We start from the raw sequence: 20,960 nt of genomic DNA, 5'->3' as shown, positions 1-20,960 counted from the left end.
CTCAATTATCGATGGCACACTGATTGGGGATAATCGATGCAGTGCAATTTCTGCTGTAAACAAAGGATCGAGTCGTGGCGCTTTTCAGAGATACAGTGTATAATTGTAGACTGTGCGTACTTGTTTGAAAAAATAATTACAGTGGCGTCGAAACGTATATTCAATTTTCGAAATTTCGATATCCTCTGTAATTATTGTCGCTGAGAATTTGACATCGCGTAACAAAGTTCAAGCGTAATTAGTCGGGTCTTAGGAGCAATTAGAAGCTCGTTAAGTGACGATAACTTCGAGGTGAAATCTCACCGTTCGAAATTCTGAAACTGTTTCACCTTTCAGTAAGCCAAAAATTATACACCTGTTCTAAACTCCGGGGCTTATCAGAGTCTAAAATACAGCATACTTGCGGTGGATATTTGCGAGCTACTGGTAATGATGCGAATTCGAATCCTTCTTCATCTCGTTGGTAGAAATTCGGATTCCTAAACAAGATTCTGTGCGAACAGAGGCAGGAGATTACGTACAAGCATACCTCAGCGAAATCGGCACTTGATTAAATTAGTTGAAAAATATTGAGCAAAACGTAGATTGCCTAACAGATTCAAAGCGATATCGGTATAATGGAATTATATCGCATGGACGAAGTAAAAACTTTCGACCACGAGTATATAAAAAGATCTAGGAAAGGTCAATTACAAAAATTTGAATAACGTGAACAATCGCGTTGAGTGCACAGAGCACAGTTGCATATATATGAGATTGAAATTCTGCAAAGATCCGTCCAATTAACGTTTTCATTAGCAATCGAACTCTGAAATAATATCCTTCAATGCTTCGCAGTTGTACGATGCCAGTTCCATTCGACTCGGAACATCTGACTATTTCACTACCTTTAGTTGTTACTAGGTTCTCGATAAAATGACCGACGACAAAGGAAATAAAAATATCGTATCCTATTTGATAGAGCGATTTTTAGAAATCGTGAAAACGCGTATAAACAGGGGGGGGGGGGGGGGGAAATGGTAGGGTGAGTTCACTTCGCATACGTTTCGAAAGAGAAGATGTTAAAGTAAGAATAATAAGAGCAGAGATTCGTTCGTAACTTTGTTCCGCTTTACACCGGTAAAACGAATTTGTAACAATTTCATCGTTACGCTCATACATTGAGTGAATGATAACATTGGGTTAACGTGTCAAAACCCAATTATTTTACTCCGTCACTCCGCCCGATTGCATCCAGGTTATCGCCTGGTACAATATTCCCGGTGCTTCGGTGTAGATAATGAAGAGTGCCACTGGTAATATATTTCATGAATTTCTTCTAAGTAATTTCATTCCAGTCTCCAGAGGAACAAGAGCGATTCTCGAATGACAATAAGTTAAAACTTGGTAAACAGAGCTCGTAACAGGTGAAAGGAGAGGGGTAAATAGAATGCGGCCTGACGAGATTATCTCCACCTAGGTGTGTACGTATTCGACTATACAGATTTATATATGATATACATATATAATATATGTATATATGTAAATATGTATAAAATAGTTTAGTCTCTATCTGTCAGGACAATATATATTCGTCCGCGTTACATTTGTGCAAATTTTTATTGCCCGAAGCGAATACTGCAGACAGTAAAATTGCTAGTGAGGCAATTTGCATAGCTCAATCAATTCGGCGCATAAAACCTTTGACCATGGTACGAACGGGTTCCAGAGGGCAATAACGGTGGAAATTTCAGCGAAAAATACAGCACGCGTTTACTGCACATTAGAACGTTCAGTTTTTGTAAATCGTGGATATTATACAGATCGTTTTAACTGCTTGGAATATGCGATAATCATCTCTCGCGTTGCTGGTTATTATACGTGGGTAATATGAAATTAAGGCGAGTCTCTGTTCCGTGTGTGCAAAAAAAATTTTTTTTAATTTGCCGGAAGTCTAGCGATCATTAATTTTCGAACACCAGAAACAGCCACGCGATGGAGCAATATATATTATATATATATATATACACAAGTATTTCGCACAGTGTTTGCGAATTCATTTCGCAGATTTAATCAAGTATTCTAGACGCAGTGCCGATGTTGATACTTTGTACACGCCATTTCTATACCCAATTGACATGAAACTGCACAGCGTAAGATTTGTGCGTGGATCGATCCGCCGATGGGTACTTGCAAAAATTTACAATTATATGAAACGCGGACTAGACTGGACCGGATAAGTTTGCGCTGAGAATAAATTATGAGGTGATATTAAAAAGGTTGGTTTGCCACAAATTCACACTTTTTATGATTTATATTACGAGATAGTCGTAAAACGAGTACTTTACAAAGTATCATATTCGTAAGCCAGGAAGGTTTGTGTTTGGAAATACATAAATATAGGGAAGACTAAAGTTATAAACGAAAGTTAATATAGCGATATTTCTTTTCAAATCGCTTCATAATAGTTAAAAATGTAACAGATTCTTCCTATTCACTCTCTCGATGATTCATTTTATTACAAAACCTATTTCATTTCAAGATTTCTAAAAAAAGAAAGAAAACTTCTAAAATAATGAATTTGTAAAAACTAGTATTGAATAAAATGAGTTACGGTAGATTCAAATCGAACGAATCTACTAGAATTTTTTTAACAACTTCGACGTGATTCGAAACGAAGCATCGATATCCAATTATCCGTTTATCGCTTCGGTAGATATTTTTTATTTGACTATTTTCAAGGCGATCCTCGTAGCTTAGGAGCATAACAATTTGATCAATACTCGCTGCGCGATTATCTCGTAATACGATTAATAACAAGTATCGATTTTTGGCCAACCAATTTCCTCAAAGCCCTCCGACAAACTTGTCGCTCTATTTGCCACCCTTGAAAATCCTCGGCTTACTGTTGTTGTAAATACTGCGTGAAACAATAAACCGGAACGGGATAATTCAGCCTGCGTTCCAGAATCAACTCGCTCAAGCGTTAACCCCTGTCGTTTGGAGGGGTCTCTTATTTAATTTCCGTGGATTCGGCAAGCACGGTTTTCGGTAGTCAGCCTTCGTTCTGCACCCGGTTAAATTTCACCCTTCTCGCCTCTTCCCACGGGGCGAACTATCATCCCTTTCACTCGTTCTGGATTAGTCAACTCCTCGACTGGAGATGCAGTCCATCCTGACGAGAATTGACAATTTCGTTCGGCTAACGAAGTTCGTGAACGGCGTATTAATCAAGGAAATCGGCTTGTTTCACTTTTCGATAAGTCAATCAATTGTTTCCGCATTGAGGTCGCGTGGCAGAGCAGAATTAGAAAAAGAAGCCTCTTTCGAATGTTCAAATAAATCCCCGCGGTAAGTCATGCGAACTTGTTTCATGCCGCGAGGAGTCTCGACTATAAAAAAAAAAAAAAAAAAAAAATTGTACAAACGAATATTTTTTTCGCTTGTATTTTTCTCACGGATTGAATTACTGAATAATTGAGAAATATTAGCGGAGTTTGATCTTGACCTTGAAACTTTTCAAGGAACTTAGTTATACCTTTCTCGAGCATTTCGAAACCGAGTTCTCAAACTTATCCCGTCTTCATCATACACCCCCTCATCCCTTCAATTGCCGTTTGAATAATCCACAACTTCAGCCTTACGTGCTGAAAAAGTTATACTCGCGTGAAAGTTATCCTTCATCTCTCGAAAATTGACTCATTTTCGGGGTGAAATGGATTTGCAGTCGTACGCTCTACTCGTAAACACGACGAAAAAATTCCTCCTCCTCCTTTATTTTTAGCAATGTAGGTGATATTTGTTTTTTTAATACTGACAATTCAATTAATTAACAGGGTTTTCTATTCGTTGTAACACTTTATTGCCAAATTGAATCATCGGTACAAAGAGCCGAACTTAGTTCTCCTGAAAATGCACGGTTTGAAAAAATAGTTCCAGAGCAATGAATAATTCGCTTGTGACGACCGAATAATAAATTACGCTTGAACGTAGAAGATTAACAAATGTTTGTAAGGTACGATAATTTGGATTGTACTGGACTAAGCCTAAGACTTCTTAACGCAAAAAAACAGGCCGAAGCAAAACACATATTTTGTTGTTTCAATTTGTTTTAGTCATTTGATGTAAAAGAAAAAAAAAAAAATTATAGAATCGTACAATTCGATGTGTAAAATCAGCGGAAAAGTCCAAGTGCGAATTTGGTGTAGCGTACCTCATAAGCATAAAACAGATCAGTCAAGAGAATAAAAATTTCGAAGGTTATTGTAGTGCTCTAGAATAAAGAGAAGAATAAAAAGTTGGAAAGAAACGAAAAAAAGTTGTCAAACGCAGAACGTTGCGAATAAATTTGCGAACCCTGTCTCTGATGGTTTGTAAAGATAACATATTCCGTAAATTCTCTACATTGTATACAGCAATAAGATCGCGTGAGTGATTGCGGGGGTGTAAAAGTGACCGATGTATTATTATATATACATGCAAGAATTAGTATGCTTGAGCAAAAGATTTTAGCGTGTATAATTAATGTTTTTTTTTTGTTTTTTGCATACAAATTTTTAAACGTGTCTTACCGTTTGGGTTTGCCATACGTTAACATATTTTCTTCTCCCAATTTAATAATATCTTTCTCTACGAACCACGACAAAGCTGGTTTACCCTGTGCAAGGTATTGATCTACACCTTCGTTATCTAATCTCTCTCTTTATCTTGCGTTGTTACCGCGGTTTTTGGTCTTGCAGGCATCGCGTCGCATATTGTATATAAATTTGAAAATATTCTTTGATAATTTGATGGATAATTATTTGAATAACGAGGCAAGATAACGAACCAAAAAATGAATTATTTACCAACTCATCTTGTTATCGAATAAAGAAAGTCTTGCGATAACAATAATAACAATAACACTCATTTGAAAATATTGAGTAAATGGCTGATATTCCTTTTCGATACGATTATTGGCGGGACAATTTGGAAATTCTTCTATAAATCCAATTTTGAATTATTATATTCTCTTGCGATTTTTGGTATTGGATATTGAAGCGAGCTACTGTCAAGAAATCAAAGAAAAAGATTAAGAAAAATAATAATGTATTCCACGTAATATCCTCCTCCGGCAGCTTCATAGTTGGTCTGTTCTTTACCTGACGATTGCATCTTTTCTATCAAAAAAAAAACAAAAAACGGAAAGTATAGTGCTGAGGTAGGTAAACTTGCGGTAAAAGATAGCAAGGGAGGGAAAGCGCTGCAGAGAGATGTTAAGGCATTTTCCGATAGTTGGAGGAATTGCACACGATATCGAGTAAGTGGGTATGCGTTTGTAGATACGCATACATAAGCATGTACTTAGAAATCTTGTTGCGAAGCAATCTTGTGGCTTTTGTACAATTGTATAGAATCGGCATTAGTATACGCGTACGACTCACCGGCGATACAATATTGAGAATAGCAATTTTATCTCAATAAAAAAAACTTCGAGATCCAAACGGGTTGCAATTTATCTTCTCCTTACGTGAACATACTCGGTTACTCCGTAGCAATATCACGTGGCTAATGTAACATGTGGACTTAACCGGCCTGCATTTATGCAATTCGGGGTGTCTTTTTACCGAAATTCGATACGCATTGTATGTACGGTTTGCAGATAAAAAACAGCAGAAGGGCTCGCATTATACATCGTAAATACGGTTGCGGAGTAATTTTAGACGATGGGAAACTCGAATGACGTTAGGCGATATTCAGCTTGATAGCCTTGAGAAGTGGTGGATCGAATTTTCGGCCGAAATAAGCCACGTTATCAAGTTTGACTATACGCTGTGTACAGAGTCTCTTCTGAGATATCGCGTTCACATCGACATGCAGAAACTGATTTACGCTGGTTGTTAGCGTCTTATTTCGAACCTCGACTTCGCCTCCAGTTTCGGATGTCTTTTTATCTCTCCTTTTCGCTTCCCTGCGTCACGAGTTCGATCGATTTCGAATTCAAACCGACCCCACGGCGTTCAACTCTGATCCGTTTCACACTCCATACTACACCTACCGGCTACCCCGTTATTTCGTAGGAATGTTCCGAGGGCAATTTAACGTCGGATAAATCCGCCTACATCCAAGCAATTCAGAGTACGAGTACATCTTACAGGAATATACTCCTGGTTGTCGAAATGCAGGTGGATTTCGATAAAACATATCTAACATAAAACAAATTGCAGGCGGATGAATCTCGTCAATTGTTCATGCTCCTCATATACGTTTTCGCATTTCCTGTGTATATGTGATATATATATATATATATATACCTTGACCCTTAATACAGGCATCATATACGTATTTTTCAACCCTATAAATTTCCGCGTGTAATACTCGTTGAAACGTTATTAATACGGTTGTTCTCGCCTTATTGGGCATCGCCTTGTGCTGAAGGAGAAATGTCAGAGTTCATCCACGCTCGTCTTTCTCGCCCGTGTTCACCACCGCGACGGGTAGCTGCAAAGCTGCCTTTGCATTTCAAATCGCAGTCTACCCGTCAGCTCTCATGTACATAGGTTTGTGTGTGTGTGTTTGTGTGTGTAAATATATAGTATACGCATATATATATATATATTAGTGCAGCAGAGAAATTGCATTCAAATCTGTAGATATATAGAATTCACCGAGGAGATTTGGAAAATAAGAAGAATCTAGGTTATAGAGAGAATTTCTTCTTGTCAATTATTAAAAACGGTTCCGATTTCTCTCTACAACTAATATGATGCGGGTGAGATTTCAAGTAAGTAATTACAGGAGGAAAGATGAATAAGCGACTTATTCGATCGATTTATATTGCCGGCTTAATGCGTTTCTTTGTTTTAAACTGTGCACCTATATTCTAATTGGTGAGTCGACGTTATGCCATTTTCAATGTTTTCTTATTCTCCTGCTTAAGATGCGCTCATTATAACGATTTCAGGCAAAATAAACTTTGAAGCAATCAGTATCAATCGGACTGTGAAGAAATAATTGTTTTTATGGCGCCCGACGTTTTAACGTGAATACAGTACGATGAAATGGTATTTTACGCGAGCAGCTATAATATCAGTTCTCTGCGCGTTTATTGACGTTCAAGAATTTATATCTTTTCGTTGATTACACAAATGAGAGAAAAAATGTAAGCATGTAAACATAGCATTGGGGATAAAAGAATTATCCCTCTTTTTGCAAGATCGCATCCTGGGAATATTTTTCAACCTTACATCTACACGGGACCTACTCACAATCAGTTAACGTAAGTATTGACATAAATTTAAAAAGGAAGCCGAGTCTTGGTATGCAAAAATAACGATGGAATAAAAAATGAGAACGTTTCGCACCACGCAAGTTTATTACTGTATATTATAAATGTATATAACTTATCTCCACAACAGGGACTACATCCGACGAAATTAAAAACATAAATCAGCACGCCTCAACACACACCGCCTGCAAGTGGAAATATGTAACAGTCTTATTATGTAGCCAAAAACAACAAGTCTCGAAGATACGCGGCTGATAAAATATTCATGAAAATATGCGTTTCAACAACCATCAGCGGGTATTTAATAAGAAAAATTTATACAGAATCGAATAATGAAATGAATTATCCTCCTAGAACTGCAAAGTTGTTTTTCCAACACAGCGATGGGAATTGTGCAGGATTTCTTACGGCGAAGAAACGTAATTGCAGCACGGTTTTTGTTTGTTCGAGACTTACAAGATTCAAGGTTCTCCGTAAGGTTATAATAATAGCGTTAGGTCGGGCTTTTTTCTTCCCCGATAAACTAAACGACAGAGTCCTAAACTATACGCACCGTGATCCCCGAGACGGGATGAGCACTTATCGTTAGTCGACCCCTTTGCTGGCTGATCGGATTTGCCACGACTGCTGAATCTCTTCTGGCAAGACTGCTTGCACGAAGAGTAGAACAAGAGACTTCGGAGAGGAGAGATAACGCGAGTAGGAAACCGAAAATCGATCCTGATCCTTTCGGGTCGCCGTTAACTGCTAACCGGTGATAAATCGTGTCTCGAAAAAGATCGCGAGCCGAACTTGTACGATTTAAAACGTACATACAATTCCAGCAACGCATTAGGTCGGATAAAAACCGTTCCCGAACTTCGCAAAAACGAAGTCATTTCACTCTCAGAGGATTCGAAGAAGTTTTTCTTCGTTCTCGTTTTCAATTTTTTTTTTTCTCGAGCAGCGGGGTTAAACGCGTGATCTTTGGTTCCTATCGAGGAGGGAACATAAAAATCGCAAGACAAGGGCAAGTTGAGATCGAAAAGTTCAATATTTACTTGCCTCGGCAAATAGAGTTTATATCCATAACTTTTAATCCCGGCAGGATCAAAAGCTTCGGGTAGGAATATGCCCGAATGGAATTATCGGTTCTTTTTGGTAGACGGATATAGCCGTTAATTACTGTAGAAAATTAATTACAATTCCGAATTTCTTGCCCGTGATGAAAGCCTTCGTTTATTACATGAAGCGTCACATGATTCCGAGTATATTGAATTTCAAAAAAATCCGAATCACTGTTCCTATTAATTCTAGCATGAATATTATATAGAATGATGTTAAGAAATGCGAAAGTTAATTCAGTTAAAAATTATACAATAATACGAAAATTAAATTTCTCTCTCGCTCATCGTCAGCTCTTATATTTTCGCCACTTTTTTCCGAGGGTCTGACACGAGTTGAATCGCTGTGTTGCTGAGCATATTTTAAAATGGTATTGCTCAAATATCAGATAAAGCATTTCTTTGAAACGTAACTCAATTTGTGGGTGCTGGTGTCTCGAAGTTGGTTCCGGATCTACAGCTTCTTTGATATATCTGAGCTAACCTTTTCATCGGCATTCTGCGAAACACAGAGTTCGACCGACGTGAGTCATTCTAATGATGAAAGGGATCCACAGTCTGAACGAAAAGTTAGAAAAAGAAAAAATAAAGGTTTGCGAAATTTCCAGGAGTATCATTTGCCACAATAATAGTGAACAGGGTACTAAAACAACGTCCTTACTACCCAAGATCCTCTCGATTCACGTCAGACTGTCGGATCCATTCGTCCTTAACCCGTTGAGGCACATGTTATTGTGCCGAGTCAACTTTTGTAACAAGACAGTATTCTACAATTTTTGGGGTCGTTGCTTAGGAATCTGAAATCGGATTTCAAAAATTCAAGATGACGGACTCGTATGGCGGACGAAAATCTTAAATTTGGTCGAATCCGGTCAGAAACTCTAAGCAGGGGTTGGCGTTTGAATTTTTCAAATCCGATTTCAGATTTGTAATCAGCGATCCCAAAAACTTACAAGTCATGTAAAACATATACATGTGTCCTGTACACCAAGTAACTTTGTCGGAAATGAATTATTCCTTCAATTCTCAAGATTTTTTTGATGAATTTGTTTCTAACAATAATAATTTACATTAAACCGCAACAATTACTCTTCAATATTGAGAACCTATTAATATACTATCAGAAAATGCAAAATAACCGCAAAGAAATGTGATGAAATTTTCTAAATATACAAAAAATGGATATAAAATAGGTGGTAAGAAATGAGAATACTCAACACTACTTATACCCGCGTGGCGAAACTTTTCCATTTCTTGTTTTCCCTGCGTAATATATTAATTCATCATTGATTCGTGCCAGGCCTGACCTAATTGCGCACAAATTGGTCCCTAATGCTGAAGTTAAAATCCAGTGGTCCGAGAGTTCCTCATTTAAACTGACCGATATTACGTTAACGGGGTTAGCAGTCAGACTGGGTGAGAGAATCGAAGAAATACGGAGGTTTTCCGTTTCGAGATAACGCCTGAGCGGGAATTCTCGTGATAATAAATTACCGGTGAGACCGGGTCGTTCAAATTACACGTAATTTGATTTATCGCAATGTCGTACAGAGTTTAAATAGAAAAGCTTCCCGGAATACATCGAACTTTTATTCCATCAATTTAACAGCAATTCTCTCCTAAGTTTTATACTCTGCTGATAATGAGTGATACTTTCAAGAAATTGATAATTTTTTCTCACGGGGACAAAGCCGTTAAGACCGAGAAAGATCGTTGGCTTATCTCTTTGCTCCCCGATGTAACTCGCCGTATTTTAATTGGCTCGTATTTCGTTTCGAGTAATAAGAGGTTTTAAAAAGAAGCTGCAGCCAAAGAAAATTAATAACGGACGTTAGTTTCTCAATCGAGTTCAATTTCGTGATTAATATTCACCCGCTATTCGTGATCAATAGTTTTGCGGCACGGAAGCGAAGCCAATATGACGTTTCGTAACTCCAGGATCCGCTCTGGCGTTTGAATAGCCCTGCGGCGAATTTCCAACTCCGATAATTGATACGATCTTGATTACAATAGTGCTAATTGCAAACCTCCGTACTCTGCGTGACTGAGTTTTCCACGCCGTTGTCGTTTTTTGTACAGCGTTTCTCAAACGACTACAGAAATCGAAAAAGTTATTATGCAAAATCTCCGTTACAGAAATGAAAAGTAAGAAGCAATTTGTTTTTTTTTTTCAGCAACTGAAAAGCAATTCAGTCTCAATTGTTAACAACAATCGACCTCTGAATAGGTTTGAGTTGACTGTTTTTTCTTTTCTTTTATCAAAGAGTGTAAAATTATATGAACCAATCAGAAATATACGCGTATTTTGTTTTATAACCGTGAGAGAGATCCAACATCGTATATTTTGCTATTCATTTAATAACTCGGTAATTTTCAACATGATAATTATTGTTTTCGCTGGGACGATACCGGTATAAAAAATTTTACTTGGCTACCTTGGGTCGCCAATCAATCATTCAAGCGGAGAATGAAAGCCGGACACTTTCGGATCGATGTAAATGTCAAATTAAGCTGCGGGTTCGGGAACATCTGGACTGTGAGTCGTTTCATGGTCCAGCTGCGGTCGTTGAATTCGAGTTAATGTACAAGAGCGGATGGTAAACGGTCACCAATTAAGCCTAACGTTAGCTATATCTTTTCGGTCGGTGAAAACCCCGAACACCGGAGGTTTAACGATGAAATTCGGCTATCCGCACTGCCGGACAAAAAGCTGTATTATGATTCTTTCATGGTTGCCGGTGGGTCGTTTATATCACCGTCTTTTTCTTTTGACAATTTTTTCCAACCCAGCCGCCACTTCGGCCGAAGCGAATATCTTCTCAAATTATTATAAGTGTATTTTCTTGAATTTCTGCAGAATTGATGTTCTCTGTTTACCGAATGATACAGCGAAGAAAAATAAAAAACGAGAGAAGAACGTAAAAAAGTTGCAAGAAATTAAATTTTCAACCAATTACCTGAGTAAAAATATCAAACGATTTGGTTATCATCCGGAAAAACGCTCCAAAGTTTTGACTTTTTTTTCCATCTCTAGAATAAATGTTTTTTTTTCCTAATTGATGAAGTTTTTCTAACAACAAATATTTCTTATGGAATCGGTGATCATTGTACAAGCTCTGAAAAAAATCACCCACACGTTTAGAGGCAAATTTGAAAACGGGCTGTAGGTAAAACATTTTTCATGCTGGCATGTAAAACACGGGCATATGTGCATACATACATACGCGTAATATATAGTTTTCGAAACATTTACAAGATTAGATAAAGGAATCGGTGTAAGCTATAGATATACGGTATACATCGTAAAAATTTATCAGGCTCAGTCAAACTCGATATCTTCGTTGCGAGTTACACCGTTGGCTTCAAAAACTTTTTCCTCTATATATCAGCCACTCAAAGGTCGCGTTTTTTTTTTCTCACGACACATCTTCATATTTCGAAGGGAAAACACATTATACTCAGGTATAACCCATCAACATGACAGCTACCCTGCTACACAGCTCTTCTTACCAGAGCTGTAAATATAATACGTATTACAGACACACACACACCCACGTATATATATATTTATATATTCAGCATACGACTGCCATCGATCGCCGCAGAAAAATTATGCAAAACGTTGTTTGATTTCATTTTGTGATCGAGCATATCTTTTTCATATCGATGCAAAAAAATAAAATCAGAATAAAAATGGTTAATTTGTGCGATAATTCTTTCTTGCAGCTTACGCTGTTTACAATTTTGCAACAATCCCGTTTGCACAACTATAAATCTATGTTTTATTACAAAGAGCACAAACCAAGGGGGTGATAAACGAGATCGGGTATTTTGATCCGACTAATTCGTTCGGTGAAGTTGATGGCGTTGTGTGTGTGCACCCTGTATATATGTCTGAATTGATATGGCAGCTGGTACGGAACTTGGCTACTATCTGCGCAAAGTTATCGCTATGGAAACAAACGCGTAATAGGTACGGGTGAGGTATAACTCGTGTCGCAATCAGGGAACCTCGCCGCTTGTCAACTCGTAAAAGTTGGAAGTGCCCGAGAGCCACGCCTATCCCTTGGGCGATGTTACATGCGTTAATGAAAGTAATACCACAGCAAGATAATTGTTCCCACTTCAGAGACAACTCTTACCTTGAAAATTTGCAAATTTTACCCGTATATGCGAACAGAAACAAAATGCTTTTGGGTTGCCGCGTAATTGCTTCGTTACATGTGTCGTAGGTACTCTTGTGTACGTGCCTACGTTAAATGGGTATTACGTTACATGCGTATTGCGTAGGTGTCTCGATGGAAAAAGAGGAGAGAAAAGTCTGGTAAAGAAGATGAAAGGGCATTAAGTTACGCGGTAAAGCGCAGCTCGAAATAAATTAGAGGAAAGTCATTTGGCTTAACTTATTTCAAACGAATATACCGTCAATCCATGTACATTTATACATACATCTACTGACATCGGCGTTGTTATTAAATTTATCATTTTTCGTACAGAAGATTACATGTCAGAGACGAGGAAAAACGTAATCCTTGTATCGATGCAATTTGTACCCGGCCTACAAGAGTCGATACTGGTTCTGTATCACACAAAGCGAGGAACAAGATAATGATAATGATTTTCCGGATAAGCCGCGGGTGTTGAATTTTATTAGTTCCATTTTTTCTGGTTATTATATGACGGGAATGCGTGAAAATTCAATGAATGAAACGACGAGAAGAGCCCTACACGTCGATCAATTTCACAAAATTCAAGGACATGTATTACAGAACTCAGCTAGCTGCAATGTTTTATCAAATTCAACGAATCTCCGTGTTCACAAAATCATAAGACTATAATAATAAACGTAAAAAACGTAGGGTAAAATATTGTTGGATAAAACGAAATGGTTAAACGAAGTTGTACCCTCAGCAGAATTGTGGATTTGATATGCAGGCGCGATATATTATCGAGGAACTAGCCCTCAACCTATATATTATATATTGTATATATATATAAAACCGACCCTCGAGTAATACCATAGAAACGGGGCCTGAACCCCGGACTGAAAAAGGGTTCGATTTTTATTTTTCCAAGAAAGTTTAACGCGAGGAATAACGTCGTTGCTTATGGCACAACCGAATGTGACGGAGTAAGAAAAATACGATCGTAAAGTAGTCGTATTCGTGCACTCGGGAGTGACAAATAAATAGAATATGAGAAAGAAATTCCTATTCTCTCGTGACGTGTGGACGGTGACCGTAATCCGGTAAGGCGTCGTAAAAACGGTTGAGAGCCAACGATCAAGATGATCGGAAAAAGAACGAGGGGGCGAGGGGCGGAGGAACAACTCGATTGTAACACGTGTGAAGCGGTTTCTTACCCTTCGTTATACGGAATAAACAATAATAAACTGGCGCCAATGGGTGATAGGTCGCGTGGAATAAACGCCGGGAAAGGCTGCTCAAGGTATCGTCGAAGAAACGGAACGCAACGAAACGAAACGGAACGGCTTCGTCATCCGCGGTGACACAGCTATCCTAACGTTTCTGGGTAAACAAGGGCCGCGACTATATACCCTCGAGCCCTTCCCTCGTTGCCCCCCAACGGCGCGGACCCCACCGAGGGACGCCCGGCGTCGCGACGCCCACGCTGATTACGTTTGCACAATGAAACGCGCGGCGAGGGCGGTCGGCAAGGGGTGGTGGTCGAAAAATAGGGACGGGGATGACAGGGGTGGAGTTCCTCTCAAGACCACTTCCTACCTCGTGTCCACCCTTTTCATGTTTCTATTTATTTTTGTTTTTATTTTTTTATTTTATTTATTTTTTTTTTTTTTTGCCCTTCAAGGAAAAAGTTTCGCGGCCGCGATTAGCCACGATTTTAGAGGAATTTATCTAACCCGTCTTGCAGAAATTTTCATTCACGCGAATTGTGGGACGATCGAAGGATTTTCGTTTTATTGTAGCTACTGTAAGAAAATGTTGCGAAATGTTTGTACGAACGATAACGTTTGTTTGTTGTTGCTCTTTTATTACAACGATATGTGGTCCGAGTAACCGTGTATAGTTGTTGGCGCGGTTGCAGTTCTCGGTAATATATATTTCACAGTATATTATAGCAATTCACACTAGGAAAAAAAGACAAGTAACTGTGTCTAAAAATAATAGGAACACTCGTAGACTTGTAAAATTTTCTCGTTGCAGCTATAAAAGTCATTTTAGAAAATTAATCAGCTGAATATCGCGTTTAGTAACTACAGCTGGAAATTATTTTCGATCCAAGGACTAAGCTATTTAGAATTAGTAAATTTTTAATGCATGATTTGGATTGAATATTACAAAATTTATAAAAATTACAATACGTTACCAAAAATCATATATAACTGCTGTTAAACGAGTGACCGTTAACACGTAAATAATTGTATCTTTAATCGATTCCAAGCTGCCAATTCTGAATACGATCTGTACTCATGACCATTGAAATAAATAGATTACAACCCACGAGTATTACTATGTTCCCAAATCAACGGCCGGACTCTTTATATATTGCCTTAAATTTTTCGCGTCTCAATTCTACCTCACTTGACTCGATACGAAGAAAAATTTCACGTCAAAAATAATTGCAAGCGTTGATGTGATTACGTACGAGTTCTCTTTCTTCTTTCCGCTTCTGCCTTTTTCCACTTGGCTTTTACGATCGCAAAGTGAAATTCTTTTCAGACTTTTCATCTAGAAGAAGTGAGCGACTGTCATCTTCAAATTACGATGGCAATATTTTTCATTAATATCGATTTTTGTTTTTTTCCTAGAATATATTTACGCTTGAATGAAATACCGAATTAATATTTGAAATCTGAATTTCATAGGAACGGCTCAACGGATTAAAGTCAAATTTAATCAATTATTCAGATACGTACATACTCAACTGAGATAATCCGCAAAGCTTTTCAAACTCCCGCGATTTTCGATAGCGAAACGACGTGCAGCCAAACCTGCCGTAGAAAATTCTTGCAGCATGCTTTCGCGTTGAATAAATATCTTCAAAATATTATAAAGACAGCTTTCCGCTGTTGGTCCAAGACGTCGTGACATTGATATTACTATTTTCCGAATATCCCTGAGCCGGACCAGAAGAGATCAAAGTTCAAAACAGCACACCGAGAAAAATTTCATTTGTTATGGTAACTAGAAAAATTGAGTAAAGCAGGTATCGCAAAAAAACTGTTCGAATATTGCTGGAATTACGAAAAACAAGGTACACGTAACCATTTTGCGCTATTGTCGATCCTTTTTTGGTAATTGCAACGAAAATGAAAATAATTGCAACAAAAATGAAAATAGTTAAGGACTGAGCGGTAACCGGAACTAAAAGTTTCTCTCAGTGCAAGAAAACTGGAATGAAAAATGACTCGTCGGATGAATTAATCACGAAGGGAGGTTAAACTTCGTTCGGCATCGACGTCGCCCCGGATTGGAAGTATTTTCACCCTCCCTCGACATTTTCAAGATTAATAACTTTAGTAATTTCGTACGCGCGCTCGGCCGCGTGTTTCATGCAAAAGAGGAACGTTGAATCCCGAAAGGCTCTATCTTCGTATTCCAAGAGCGTATGGCGCTCGACTCGGCGACCGAGAGATAAATAGTAGGGAAAATGTACTGCATAGTAATGACGGTTCACGGATTTCGGTTTATTGAGAGGGTTCGTATAATCTCGTGCTGCGAAGAGTCGCGCGTGTATCGGCGAAACAAATCGTCCCGTTGAAAAAACGATTTACCAACGCTCCGGGAGACGTTTCAATCCGTTCCTCCATTTGTTACCCCTGCAGCATCGAATACGCGGGGCAATTCGGCGCAGACTCTATTCTGCATGTGTGTGTCGGCAGCATCTCGCGACTTTGATGCTTGCGGGCCAAGGTCGGACATGCTCATCTCGTTTCATTTATGTTTGGAATGCCCCGTTGTACACGTATAGAGATCCTCTCTTTCCGCGGCGTTCAACTGATCCCACCACGCCTAGCGGACACTTCATATTGATGAAAGTCATCCTGCGTATCAAGGGCTCTCTTTCCATTTTCTCCCTGATGCCCCAATCCGGGGGACCTAAGCCTTGGCAGGAACAAAAATCCTTTTCTTCACAACGGCGATATGTCTGCCTTGGGAATAAGGAAGCGAAGAAGAAGAAGAAGAAGCAGAAGAAGACAAGGAGGATAAAAAGAAGATAGGGAGAAGAAGAAGGATCGGAGAAAAACATGGCAGAATTGAGCTGAATAGGCAATCGGCTTCTCTGCGATTTAATTTTCGTCTTTTTCAGCTTTATAAAGTATATTATAATTTAATGTAAAAACTATTTCGAAAATCGTGATTCGCCAACGTCGGTACGATAAATTCTTGCTCTGTGCTGTTGAGTTCGTTGAACTTACGTATACAATAAAAAATCAATATTTAACGTACTGATCGGAACGAGTTTGCAAAAGTTTGTTGAAACTTCTACGGAGGCAGTAACGAGAGAGATATTGAAAATACGCAATCGAAGTTATAACGAGATCGCGAGGTAAAGAAACAAATAATCAAAGGTTAAAATCGTCTCGCAGATCGCTAAATGACACGGAGCATCCTGCATTAAATGTACGAATGACTCGAGCTTTCAGTAATGACGACTGCGGTAAAGCACCGACACTTTCAAGTACGAAAAATCGCTTTTTTTCTCCACTTATATCGATTTGACAACTCTCCCCAAGGTATAATACGGGCGAGTACTCCATTAATGGCTCGAGTTAGCTGTTTACCGAGATCGAAGTTCAGCTGAAAATATAGTCAACACGCGAACGAAGAGGATCCTCATTATTCCTCCGACGTGTGCGTAGGTTTGAGGGAACACGTTCAACAGACGTGACTTGCAATAAAAATTTTCATAAAATACGCGAAGATTGCGAGTCGTCCCCGCATTTACAAGCTTCGCGACAAAAGGCGAGAGAAAATCCCTCTCATCGGGCGATATGCGCTCCTCGTTTTACGTGCAAGAAAACCGAGGATAAAAATGTGGCATAATTCGACGATCAAGATAATTAGTAGATTAGTTTTTTTCGGATATGCTCTTCAAGCGAGTTATGCGATTTTTTTCTTATAGACACTTCTATTCTCGTTAGGCACGAATTTCATGCAGCGTCAATTCTTTTTTTTTAACCCTCAAACGTTTATTACCGCACGAACGCATAATTTAAACTGTAATTCATACAATTTTTGTCAAATCATGATATAAAAAAAAAAACGCTGGTATTTTATTTAAGATTAACGAGAAGTGTGAGCTCTTTTTTAATGACTTCGGGAATATGAAGTATATAACACATTGTAGTAAGTAGATCGAAATTGCATCTTCTCCTTGAAGAACTTGCTTTTCTCAGGGATTAAAGTTTCATTATGTAAAGGCCGTGCATTAATTTAAGATTATAATAATTTTAGAATCGACGTGTAAATTTCGGATTCAAAGCTGCGGCTGATTTTTGCGCACCGCGGCGTGATTAAAGATGGAGCGTAAAAAGCTAATCGCCAATAATTCCTTCATCCTTAGCGAATGGAAAATCACTTTTCGGAAGCTCTTCGTAATTTGCATCAGAAGCCACGCGGCTTTCCGCTGTTGCGAAGGGGGAAATAAAATACGATTTTGATCACTCGATAACGATTCGAAATTCAATAATCTCAACATTTTCATTCTCCGGAGAAAAAGTTAAACTGGTAACTAACCGTTTAGTCAATTGCTCGAAGATGCTCACTTAAAATTATCATTTGATACATATCATCCAAAGCAAATAGAAATTCTCACACCTTAACCTCAAGTTTCGAAATTCCAATCGACCGATAATCATGCGTAATACGATTTTTAATAACTCACCTGAAATTTTGACGGTCAATCGGAACAATCACTGGCACTATATATTCATCAATCGCGGAGCTTCCCGCGTTCAGCAAACACTTTTTCGGAGATTAAAGACGTGCGTCAGAATCTGTAAAAAATTGCAGGATGAGGGCAGAGTTATTTCTTTTTTTTTATCATTTTTTTTTAACGCGACAACGTAACGTTATATCTCCTTTGCACGGACATTTTCATGTATAACGTACGTGGTTAATTTGAGACTCGAGAGGAAAACAAAAACAGCTTCTATAATCAAGCGCACATCTATAGGATGTGTGTATGTGAAACTGCCGCAGAATTGATTGAAACGTGAACGAATTACGCAATTGCACACGCTTATGTTGATAAATTAACTTCGCCCCGACGCACCGCAGGGTCAACGAGCCACCAATTATGGCAATTACCGATTCCACCCCTGAGCTCGCCACTCTTGTCAATTGCAATACAATTGTCCTCCTCTGCTCGCTGACGAGTGCACTTCTTTCAAAATATGATTGGACTCTGCATTGTCGATAATTGTTTGAACTAACGCTGAGTAACCGCGCAGTCCGGGATAACAAGCATAAAAACTCTACAATAAGATGGAAAAATTTTCCGTAACAATTCGGTATGCAAGGTGCAGCAGGGATGAATCGGGTCCAATTTAATATGGGAAGGAGAAAAAAGCTGTCAACATGTTGTACTATAAAAGCTGTGAATAAAGCTGAAAGCGTAGTTCGTAAATTGAATTCTCTACGGACTGTCTGAGACCGTTGTATTGTCGTTCGTATGAAAGTTGTCGTGTATATTTATCGTTCACAAGTCTGTGAGAAACGATTCTTGGATTCGTATCGTACCTTTTTCTTTCTTTATCGACAGCTACAGGGTTGAATGAATATAATTATCTGTCTCACAATCGGACCGTTTGTATAGAATTCATTCAGGGATTGATGAAATATCAATGAATGAAATTTATACAGCAAAGTTGGAGGAAGAGCAAGTTCATAATAATACACACTCAATTCATTCTCTCCTTGTTTTTTGTACAGGAAAATCGTTTGAAACAGAATTGAACTCTATCACAAAGCGTCGCGCGTTCAAAGATTTATTTCTGATGCGTTCTTCTTCTTTTGAAACGGTTGAAACAGAAAAGAAAGGCGAGGAGCGGGGGGAACGATTACCGTGTGAAAGATACCCGCTGCGTATGAAAGTAAGAAGAACGGAAGAAGGAAAAGAAGAAAGAAATTAAACGAGATAAAAACTTGAGGGGTAAAAACGTAGAATGGTTAGAAAATACAAGGATCGCATTATCGAATTTTCAATTACGCGAAAAATTGTTTCACAGCCTATGAAATGTAGTAAGTTGCAGCATAAAAAAGTTAAACTTTACAAAGGTAAAAGTATGCATTACAAAACGGATGTACAAAATTCGTCGGAATGCATTAGAATATAATAACATTGTCGAATAGTCAGAGTTCTGACGAATCTATATTTTGATTTTTTAATTTTTGTAAAATATCAATGAAATAAAGTTTCGCATTTTTGAAAATCCGACACCGCAACCGTCCGATTTTTCGACCATTCTGCCATTCCATCCCCATTTAGATAACACTGATCCAGACTTCGAGATTTCGGAAATGAAATAAATCGCGGCTGCCGCATTCAGCAGCAAGTAGTAACGGTCCGTTGTTTGTCCGGCGGTGCGTCAGTAGCGAAAGGCGTTACCGGTCAGCCGGATTTTTTTTTCGAACTTGTATAAAAAGCGAGATGATACCGAACGCGTAAGGGTCTGATCGTGATTCGCGAAGGGTGTCGTCACGGCGAGCCGGGCAGCAGGATCAAGATTGGCGCTGCTGGTTTTCTCTGTCGCGTGTCCTGACTGACAAATGGTGGAAAAAGGGGGCGGAAGGTGGGAGGGAAAAAGATGGGGATGCCAAGTCCTTACGATTGTACGATCCTGACGACGCAGACACTGCCCTCTCTGCCTACCTATTCTTACGGTCTGAATTCGCTCGCGGCGCGTTCGCGACTGAGTCTCACCTCACCTCACGCGTCGCGACGATCCCGTCCAGGATCTCCGCTTGAGGAGTGGGCGCGAGAGAGGGAGAGAGGGAGAGAGGGAGTTTGTGAAACCCCGAGGGTTTATCACCGGCCTCTTTTTTTTAAATGCAATACTAGGATTTTCACATCGTATTTTTGCCAAACGTATTATCTGCATCTTAATATTATTCCGAATCGTAAATTTTTCAGTACAGTAGCTTGAAACAATTACAGGTCATATTTAATTATTTTAACAAATTCGCTGTTAAGAATAACAATCGCGAATTTTATAGCCGATTGAATTCCAGTGTTTTTCTTTTGTATATACGGTCGAGGCGTGTCTTGGCACGGGTGACGTCACGATTTTGTTTGTTTCGATCCATCGTGAAGGCTGTAATTTTTATGCAATTGGAATAACGAAAAATACGACCTACACAATTATTGCCTCGTGAGCTATTCCAATACGTTAGAATATATAATACTGGATTCGGTCCAATTCTCAGTCTAATTTTTTACCGCTTTTATATTCCGGCTGTGATTTTTATTGCCAATTACCGTGTTTTGTTTCTCCAGTATATATTAATTTATTGCTTACATACACCCACTTTTACTAGCGAAATTCATTTCGGGCTCGATTATCATCAATTTTAACGCGGCTGAAATTTTTTCGAAAACTTCTTCCAGCCGAGCATTTTTTATTT

General features: G+C 38.7%; 1 protein-coding gene across 2 annotated transcripts in view; it reads right to left on the bottom strand.

The window, feature by feature from the left end:
* Positions 1-20,239, bottom strand: part of LOC107224466 (synaptotagmin-5) — a 61,503-nt gene extending 41,264 nt beyond the window's left edge. The window contains exons 1-2 of one of the 2 annotated variants that reach the window (XM_015664528.2): positions 20,165-20,239; positions 18,220-18,331 (exon numbers count right to left, since the gene is read on the bottom strand). The gene's annotated coding sequence lies outside the window, so the exon portion shown is untranslated. Of the gene's footprint in view, positions 1-18,219; positions 18,332-19,993; positions 20,065-20,164 lie in introns of those variants that run through there. The other variant, XM_046744136.1, reaches the window with a different exon arrangement.
* Positions 20,240-20,960: the final 721 nt, after the last annotated feature.

This window comes from Neodiprion lecontei, chromosome 6 (genome assembly GCF_021901455.1).
Source record: "Neodiprion lecontei isolate iyNeoLeco1 chromosome 6, iyNeoLeco1.1, whole genome shotgun sequence".
Lineage (NCBI taxonomy): Eukaryota > Metazoa > Arthropoda > Insecta > Hymenoptera > Diprionidae > Neodiprion > Neodiprion lecontei.
This window is presented reverse-complemented; position numbering and strand designations above follow the sequence as displayed.